Below are 8,903 nucleotides of genomic sequence, written 5' to 3'. Positions count from 1 at the left end.
TTTCACTTCTCATTTTTCCTCATCATTTCTCTTTCTTACTTTTTGTCTCCCACTTTCTCCTTTGCATTGCACTTTTGTCTTCTGCCATCTTTTTGGTGCCCACCATGTGCTTGTCCTTGGGTCACCTAGACTAGTGTCAACTTTTTGGTTTTCCTTCCTTTGGTTTTGGGTCCCTATGCATGCCTTGTGCTCACATAGTGCCTTGCTTACTTGGAGGGCTTGAGTGGTGCTCGGCTTGAGTGCCTTGCATTTGGTGGTCTCTGTCACTTGATCGTGCCAGTGGTGTGGTCGCATTGTCGTATGTCTGCTCTCCCGTGCGATCCCCCTCCCCTTAAGGTAAGTTCAACCCCTTATTTATTTATTTATTTTTTTTAATGCAGGGCCGCACCTAGGTGAGGCCCGCCCCCGGGTGTGGCCGTGCCTATGGGTGTGAGGCCGTGCCTATGGGTGTGAGGCCGGGCAGGTGTGGCCGTGCCTATGGGTGTGAGGTTGCGCCGGTGGGAGGCCGCGCCCATGGGTGCGATGCACCCTCATGCTTCTCCATTCTCCTTCTTCTTGTCTGTAAAGGATCTACTGTTTATACTTTGCAGGTGGTCTTCATTTCATTTTTCTTGCTAGCTTCTTGTCTTTGAGGGAGATCGCTTTCTCGAGTAAGTAGTCTATTCTTCTCTTGTCGTTCATGTCGTCTCCTAATGACCCTGGCCTTGCCGCGGTCGGGGTTGGATCTTCAGAGGAGCGTTCCCCAGGATCGCCTTCTTCTGTGTGTACTCCATCCTCTGTACCTTCCCCCAGTGCTAGTGATGGGGGTGTGGGACCTTCTAGTGTCTCTGGTCCTAGTAGGGATCGTAGGCCTTCTGGGCCCGCGTCCTCAGTCGCCGGTCCTGCTGATATGTTGGGTCATGTTGCTAGTATCTTGTCCCCTTCCAACTTGGTCTCCCTTCGTGAGGAGTTCCACATTCCCGTTGAGGTCATGTTACGTATTCCCAGACCGGGCGAGTATGCCTTCTCTCACCGTGCAGACGAGATCTGTCTCTATCGTGCCTTTTTTCTCTTGGGCCTTTGCCTTCCTATCCCTCGCTTTGTCGAGTTGGTGCTAGAGCATTGGCACCTCACCCCTGGGCAGGTGTTGCCCAATTCTTGGAGGGTGATCCTGGTTTTCTATGTATTTTTTGGCCGCATGGAGCGTGCTACGACTGTTCCCCTGTTCTCCCACTTTTATATGCTGAAGAAGGGGAATCATGGTTGTTATTACTTTGCTCGCCGTGTACTCAAGGGGCCCTATGCCTCTTTGGAGCTTCTCACAGGGATCACTAGCAACGTAAAGTATTGGAGGGATCGCTTCCTTTTTGCCATGGTCCCCCGATGTCCACTACGGACTATTAGGGAAGTCATTGACCTCAAGAGGGTCAACTGGGGGCTTGAGCTGAGTGATTTTGAGGGTGACTCCCTCAAGCAGTGCTTGGGTTGCGATCTATTCCACGTCCAGGAGTTGGACTCGGAGGCCTTCCTGTCCCTTTGGAAGCTGAGTCCTTGTAAGAGCACTATGTTTTGTACTTGATTGGCATGCTTGTATTTTAATATGTATGTCATCTGACTGGTTGGGCGATCTTGGCTTGATGTTGTCATGCAGTGGATATGCGTCCGAATTTTAGTTTGCTTCGTGATAATCTACAGAAGAAGGTCGCTTCTCAAAGTGGTTCATCTGCTGGAGTAACAGATGTTGGTAGTTCTTTCGCGCCTATGGCCATTGGGGCGAAGTGGAAGGGTAGTCCAAGACATGCACATGTGACGAGCTTTGGTGTCCGTGTCCTCCTTCCCCGTACTTCTCCTGATGATGATGGTGTTTCGGGCTCTATGCCTCCGGCTCCTACTGTCGCCCCCTCCGGGTCTTCTGCAGTACCCCTCTCCAAGGGGAAAGGGGTGAGTTCCTCCGGTGGTACTGCTACTGATCTTCCCACTATGGATGAGTCCCTGGTGATCACCTTGGGCTTGCCGGAGGGTTCGACCTTGGCTGGGTCCGGCGTGTCAAGGGAATGGGTGGACAAGGTGAGGCTTCCTACCGCGAGGGTAGCCTTGCAGAGGCTTAGCGATGTGTGTCTGGCCCAGACTCTCTACCATGATATGGCTTCGGTGAGTTATTCCTTTTAGTTTCATCATGTTCGCTGCTCCACTTATACTTAGAGTGTTTACCGCTTGTCATGCTGATTGTAGGTCGATCACCGTGTTGCTGAGGCGGTGCTTCGACTGGAGGGTCACGCTTCTCACGAGGTGCAGATACAATGCACCCTGCGTGATGTGGAGAAGGAGCTCCAGGGACATATCGATGCCCGTGAGAGGGCCGAGGCCCGCACGCAGAGGGCATCGGAGGAGCTCACGGTAGCGTCCGGGAAGCTCCTGGAGGTGTCTGAGGAGCTTCAAGTGACTTCTGCCGGTGCAGCCGAGAGTTAGGCCAGGGTTCTTGCCTTGGAGGAGGAGCTTCATGCGTTAAGGGGGAGTCATGAGGCAGAGCTGGCATCTACAGACGAGCGAGCTGTGGCTGAGTTCCAGGTGTCCTCGGCGTTCTCGGCATTGTATCAGGCGCAGCTTCAGCTGGCGTATGAGGGAGGGATCCGGGACTTAGCCACTTGTGTCCTGGAGCTGACCCCCAGTTATGACTTCTCCGTCCTGGAGTTCTATAAGTTTACTGTGGCGCTTCCTGGTGTTGCAGTTGTGGCGAGCGTTCCAGTGCCAGAGGTGGAGACTGCCCTGCCTGAGGGGGGTGCTACTGCGTACCTTCTCGAGGTGGACCTGATGTCTCCTGCAGGGTCAGAGGTGACCCACCCCTCTGTGGTCCCTTGACCCTATGGCCATATTGAACTTATAGACGTCTTGAACCTTTTCTTTTTTAACATGAGTTGTAACTATTATGACTTCTCTATGTGATCGCTATTGCTTTTCTTTGATTGCGCATTGGTGCCCTATGAACCTTGACAGTCATGGGACTTTGGTAGTGGCATTGCGCCTTAGTGGTCATCGGACCTTGGTGGTATTGCACCTTGGTGGCCTTGCGCCTGGGTGGTCATTGGACCTTGGTGGCATTGCGCCTTGGTGGTCATCGGACCTTGGTGGCATTGCACCTTGGTGGTCATTGGACCTTGGTGGCATTGCGCCTTGTTGGACATCGGGCCTTGGTGGCATTATGCCTTGGTGGTCAATAGACCTTGTGCTTTGGTGGTCAGCGGACCTTTGGTCATCGGACCTTGCGTCGGGTGGCCTACGGGCCTTGGTGGCATTGCGCCTTGGTGGTCATCAGACCTTGGTGGCATTGCGTCTTGGTGGTCATCGGACCTTGGTGGCATTGCGCCTTGGTGGTCATTGGACCTTGGTGGCATTGCGCCTTGTTGGACATCGGGCCTTGGTGGCATTATGCCTTGGTGGTCAATCTTGGTGGTCATTGGACCTTGGTGGCATTGCGCCTTGGTGGTCATCGGACGTTGGTGTGGTAGAGGTGACCCGATCGAGTAGGAGAAGTAGACAAGTATATCCGAAATCAACTATTTACTTCAAATGGAAGTCTTTCAAATTATCCTTGAAAATTGCAAACCTACTATATATCGTGGCTGACCGCCGACTCTGCTACTGCTACTACTACTATCACTTTTACTGGCGGTGTTGCTTCAATGCTTCCACTGCTACTACTACCCTTACTGATAGTATTTCTTCAGGTGCTCTGAGTTCCAGGTACGGTCTACCTTCTTGCCCCCTGGAGTTTTCAAGTGGTAGGTCCCTGGACGTATCTTCTTGGAGACTATGTAAGGCCCTTTCCAGTTGGCTGACAACTTCCCTGCCTTCTATGGCTATGATGCACTTGCCCTCCTTAGGACTAGATCTCCCTAGTGGAATAGCCTTTCCTTAACCCTGGCATTATAGTACCTTGCAGTACGTTGTTGGTAGGCGACGTTCCTTAGGAGTGCTCTCTCACGGACCTCATCTATAAAGTCTAGGTTCGCCCGTAGTGCATCGATATAGGTACGTTCATTGAAGTGCAGAACCCTATGGGACATGACGCAAACCTCTACTGGCGCCAATGCTTTAGTGCCATATGCTAGGCGGAATGAGCTCTCTCCTGTGGGTGTCTGTATTGTAGTTCGGTATGCCCACAGAACGCTTGGTAGCTCTTTAACCCATTTTCCTTTGGCTCCCTCTAGCCTTTTCTTAACTCCTTCCAGCAGTGTTCTGTTGGTAACCTCCACCTGACCATTGGCCTATGGGTATGCTACCGATACAGGCCGATAGTCGATATTGTAGCTTTGACAGAATGCTTGGAATTTGGGATTGTTGAATTGTTTGTCGTTGTCTGAGACTAGGATCTATGGTACCCCGAACCTGTAGATGATGTCGTCGCGGATGAACTTTGCCATCTCTAGATCTGTTATCTTGGCTGAGGGTTTAGCTTCGACCCACTTGGTGAAGTAATCAATCACGACGACTAGGTACTTTCTGTTTCCCGGTGTTGCGGTGAAGTTTCCTAAGATGTCCATCCCCCACATGGCAAAGGGTATGGGGTTGAGGATTGATGTCAGCTTGGTGGCGGGTAGATGGGGTACTGGGGCGAACAACTGACATTGCTTGCACTTCTTGGCATATTGTATGGCCTCCTCTTGCATTTGTGGCCAGCACAGTCCTTGGCGGAGGATTTTGTAGGCTAGGGCTCGTCCCCCCATGTGGCTTTCACATATCCCCTCATGGACTTCCGCTAGGGCGTACTCTGCTCCCTTAGATCCTAGGCACCGGAGTAGTGGTGTTGTTGCCCCTCGCTTGTATAGTACCCCATCTAGGATGGTGTACTTTGCAACTCTCATCCTGATCTTCCTTGCCTTGGCCTTGTCTTCTGGTAAGACATCGTTAATGAGGTAGTTGAGTATGGGGTCCATCCAACTAGGTCCCTCCTCGATTTCGTTAACCTGATTTTCCTTATACGTTGGCTCATGTAGGATCTCAACATAGACTGTACTAGCCAAATTTTGGAGTTCATCATTGGCTAGCCTGGATAGGGCGGCGGCGGCGGCGTTCTCATCCTTGGGAACTCGAACCATCTCGAACTTTATGAAACTCTCGATTAATGCTCGAGCACGTGCTAGATATGATGCCATCCTATCATCTTTTGCCTTGTACTCTCCATTCACCTGGTTCACCATAAGCTGGGAGTCGCTCCGGGTGGATAGGTGTGTTACTTGGATGGCCTTGGCCACCCGGAGTCCAGCTAGAAGTGCTTCGTATTCTAATTCATTGTTGGATGATTGGAAGGTGAATCGGAGAGCATATTGGATCTAGAATCCTTTGGGGCTGGTTAATATAAAGCCAGCGCTGCTTCCTGTCGTATTACTCGACCCGTCCACGGACATGACCTATGATCCGTGATCCTTCTCTTTGGGTTCCCCTATCTCTAGATCGATCTCAGATAGGGTACACTCTGCAATGAAATCTGCCAGGGCTTGACCTTTGATGGCTGTCCTTGGTTGGAACCTGATGTCATGCTCACTTAACTCCACTGCCCATGCTATCAATTGTCCGAAAATGTCTGGCTTGTGGAGTACCTTCTTCATAGGTAGGTCGGTGAGGACTGTGATGGTATGGGGTTGGAAGTATGGTTGTTGCTTCCTAGCCGCGATTACCAATGCATAGGCTACCTTCTCGATCCTGGTGTACCTGGTCTCTGCATCGATCAGAACATGACTGACATAGTAGATGGGCCTTTGGACTTTGTCTTCTTCCTTCAGCAGTACTGCGCTGACCGCGACAGGGGTGGCGGCCAGGTAGAGCTACAATTCTTTGTTAGGCTTTGGTCGCCCAAGCAGTGGTGGGCTCTCTAGGTACTCCTTCAATTCTTCGAACGCCTTCTGGCACTCTTCTGTCCATGTGAAGTCTTTAGGGCTTCGGAGGTTCTTCAATGTTTTGAAGAATGGTAGGCACTTGTCACCTGCCCATGACACGAACCTTGAAAGGGCAGCAACCCTTCCATTCAACCTCTGCACTTCCCTGACCGTTCAAGGAGGTGCCATCTCTTGGATAGCCTTGATCTTGGATGGGTGGGCTTCTATTCCACGTACCGAGACCATGAACCCCAGGAAGTTTCCTAACGTTACACCGAAGGCGTACTTTGCAGGGTTTAGCTTTATCTAGTTCTTCCTCAGTACTGTGAATGCTTCCTCAAGGTCGGTCAGGTGTTGGTTGGTGTGGATGCTTTTCACGAGCACGCCATCCACATATACCTCCATGTTGCGCTCGATCTGTTTCTCGAACATCTTGTTGACCATCCTCTGATAGGTGGCCCCTGCATTCTTCAACCCAAACGGCATGACACGGTAGCAGTAGTTCTCCTTGTCTGTCCAGAATGCGGTGTAGGACTCATCACCCTCATGCATGAGGATCTGGTTGTACTTGGAGTAGGCATCCATAAAACTCAGCATCTCATAGCCGGCGGTGGCGTCGATCAGTAGGTCGATCCTGGGCAGTGGGTACTCATCTTTTGGGCATGCTTTGTTCAGGTCGGTGTAGTCGACACACATCCTCCACTTCCCATTGGGCTTTGGTACCATGACCACGTTTGCGAGCTGAGTTGGGAACTTCTCCTTTCTGATGAACCCGGACTAGCTCAACTTCTCGACCTCTTCCTTGATTGCTGCTTGTCGGTCGAGGGCGAAGTTATGCCACTTCTGTTAGATGGGCGTCCTAGTTGGGTTGACATGTAGTCGGTGCTCTGCTATGAAACGTGGTATTCCAGGCATGTCAGAGGTCGACCATGCAAAGACATCCATGTTCGCTTGCAAGAGGTGTCCAAGTCCTTCTTTCTGTTCCTTGCTTAGTAGCGAGCCAACCGTGCGACCTTGGAGGGGTCATCCCTGCGAGGGGCCATGGGATGAGGTCTTCCCGTCCTCGCTCATCTCTCGTCATCGACCATGTTCTCTAGGCAGAGTGCCATTTCGTGGGTGTTACCATTATTCTTCTTCATGAAGGTGGCGTAGCACTCCCTTGCTTTCTTCTGATCTCCTCGGACTTTGCCTACCCCATTTTCAGTGGGGAACTTCATCTTCAGGTGGAGTGGCAATATGACTCCTCTAAGGGCTATCAGAGATGGTCGCCCTAGGAGGCCGTTGAAGGATACCACAGACTTGGCAACCATGAAGTTCACCATGATAGTCACTTGTCGAGGGTGTACCCCAAAGGTGACGGGTAGTTCTATGGTACCTCTGATGGAGGCAGTGGCACCTGAGAATCCATGGAGGTAAGTGGGCTCTGGTTTGAGCTGATCGTCCCCGAACCCAAACTATCGATAGGCGTCCAAGGAGAGTACGTCTACAGATGCCCCTGTGTCTATCAGTACCCTGTGTACAGGTCGGTTGGCTACCTCCACCTGTACTACCAGGGCATCCTCATGTGGGAAGCTTAGTCCTTCCAAGTCTTCATCCGAGAAGGAGATCACCAGCTCGGTCTTAGCTATCTTGCTTAGCTTCTCTGCCACTCCCATGAACCTGGCATGGGCTTTAGCCTTTCTGGTGGACTCTTGCCCCGGTCCTCCAAGTATGGTGAGGATAGGAGGTCCCTTGGTGCCACTGGGTTCTATTGCATCTCTCCGCACTTCTGGGCGGTCTCTCTCTCGATCTGTTCTTCTTTCTTCCCTTCTCGGTTCTACTCTGTCTCCGTCACGACCTCTGTCTCCTTGGCGTGAGCAGTTGTCACGTCTCACCTTCACATACTTGTTCAAGCTTCCTGCTCTTATAAGTTGTTATATCTCTTTCTTCAATTGATAGAACTCCTCTGTGTCATGCCCGTTCTCTTTGTGGAAGAGATAGTACTTGTTAGGGTTTCGCTTCTCTGGTTCTGCTAGCATAGGTCGTGACCAATGGAGTAGGTCACGATCTTGGATCTGCATGAGTATCTGGGACCTGGTGGTGTTTAGTGGTGTGAACTCAGGGCTGCTTGCTCTCTCACCTCTCTCTGGGCGACGGTCAGTCCTCCCAGATGGGCGGTCGCCCTTCTCTTGTCGACACTCTATCCTCGACCTCTTACTTTCTTTGTGGTCATCAGGTGCTAACCTCTTATTGTCCTGCGACTTGGCCTCGATTATCTTCATTCTAGCTTGTAGTAACTCGGCCATATTTACAAATTCGTTGCACCGCTCCAGGAGCTCTTTCATAGTCCTGGTCTCATGACGTGCCAGGTCCTTGATCAGGTCCAGGTCCCTGATACCTCCTGCCAGGGCTGCATGCTGGTTCTGGTTGTCCAAGTCTCGAACCTCCAGGGACTCCTTGGTGAACCTGCTAACATACTCCCTGAGAGATTTCCCAGGATTCTGTACCACGTTCAGTAGGTTGACGGTGGTCTTCTTCTGCTTGACACTACTCTGGAAGCGGGTGACGAACTGTTCGCATAGCTCCGCGAACGAGCCTATAGATCTCGGTCGTAGCCTAGAGAACCATGATGTGGCTGCTCCCTTGAGGGATGCATGAATGGCCAACAGGAGACCACGTCCGACCCACCATACAGTGTCATCTTGCCATTAAAGTAGTTGATGTGGTCATTAGGGTCCGTGGTACCACTATAGAGTTCAAAGGTAGGCAGTCGGAACCTCGAAGGGAGCGTGGCTGACATGATCTTTGTCGAGAATGGGTGTTGTCCAGGTATGGAATGTGTCTCGCCTTTGGTCTGCTTCTTCAACCCTTCTAGCTTCTCATCCAGGTCACAAAGTCTTCGATCGAGCTCCTCATCCCGTGTCTGTCCCTCACGCCTGGCAGGACGTTCACTGCGACCTCGTTCACGCTCTCTCCTAGATGTCCCCTCTCACCTTGAGTGTTGGCGGGATGGTGAATGGTCACTACGTGATGAACCCTATCGCGAAGGTGAGGGGTTTTCCTCTCAATAGG

Source organism: Telopea speciosissima, chromosome 1 (assembly GCF_018873765.1).
Source record: "Telopea speciosissima isolate NSW1024214 ecotype Mountain lineage chromosome 1, Tspe_v1, whole genome shotgun sequence".
Lineage (NCBI taxonomy): Eukaryota > Viridiplantae > Streptophyta > Magnoliopsida > Proteales > Proteaceae > Telopea > Telopea speciosissima.
Note: the sequence above shows the minus strand (reverse complement) of the source record.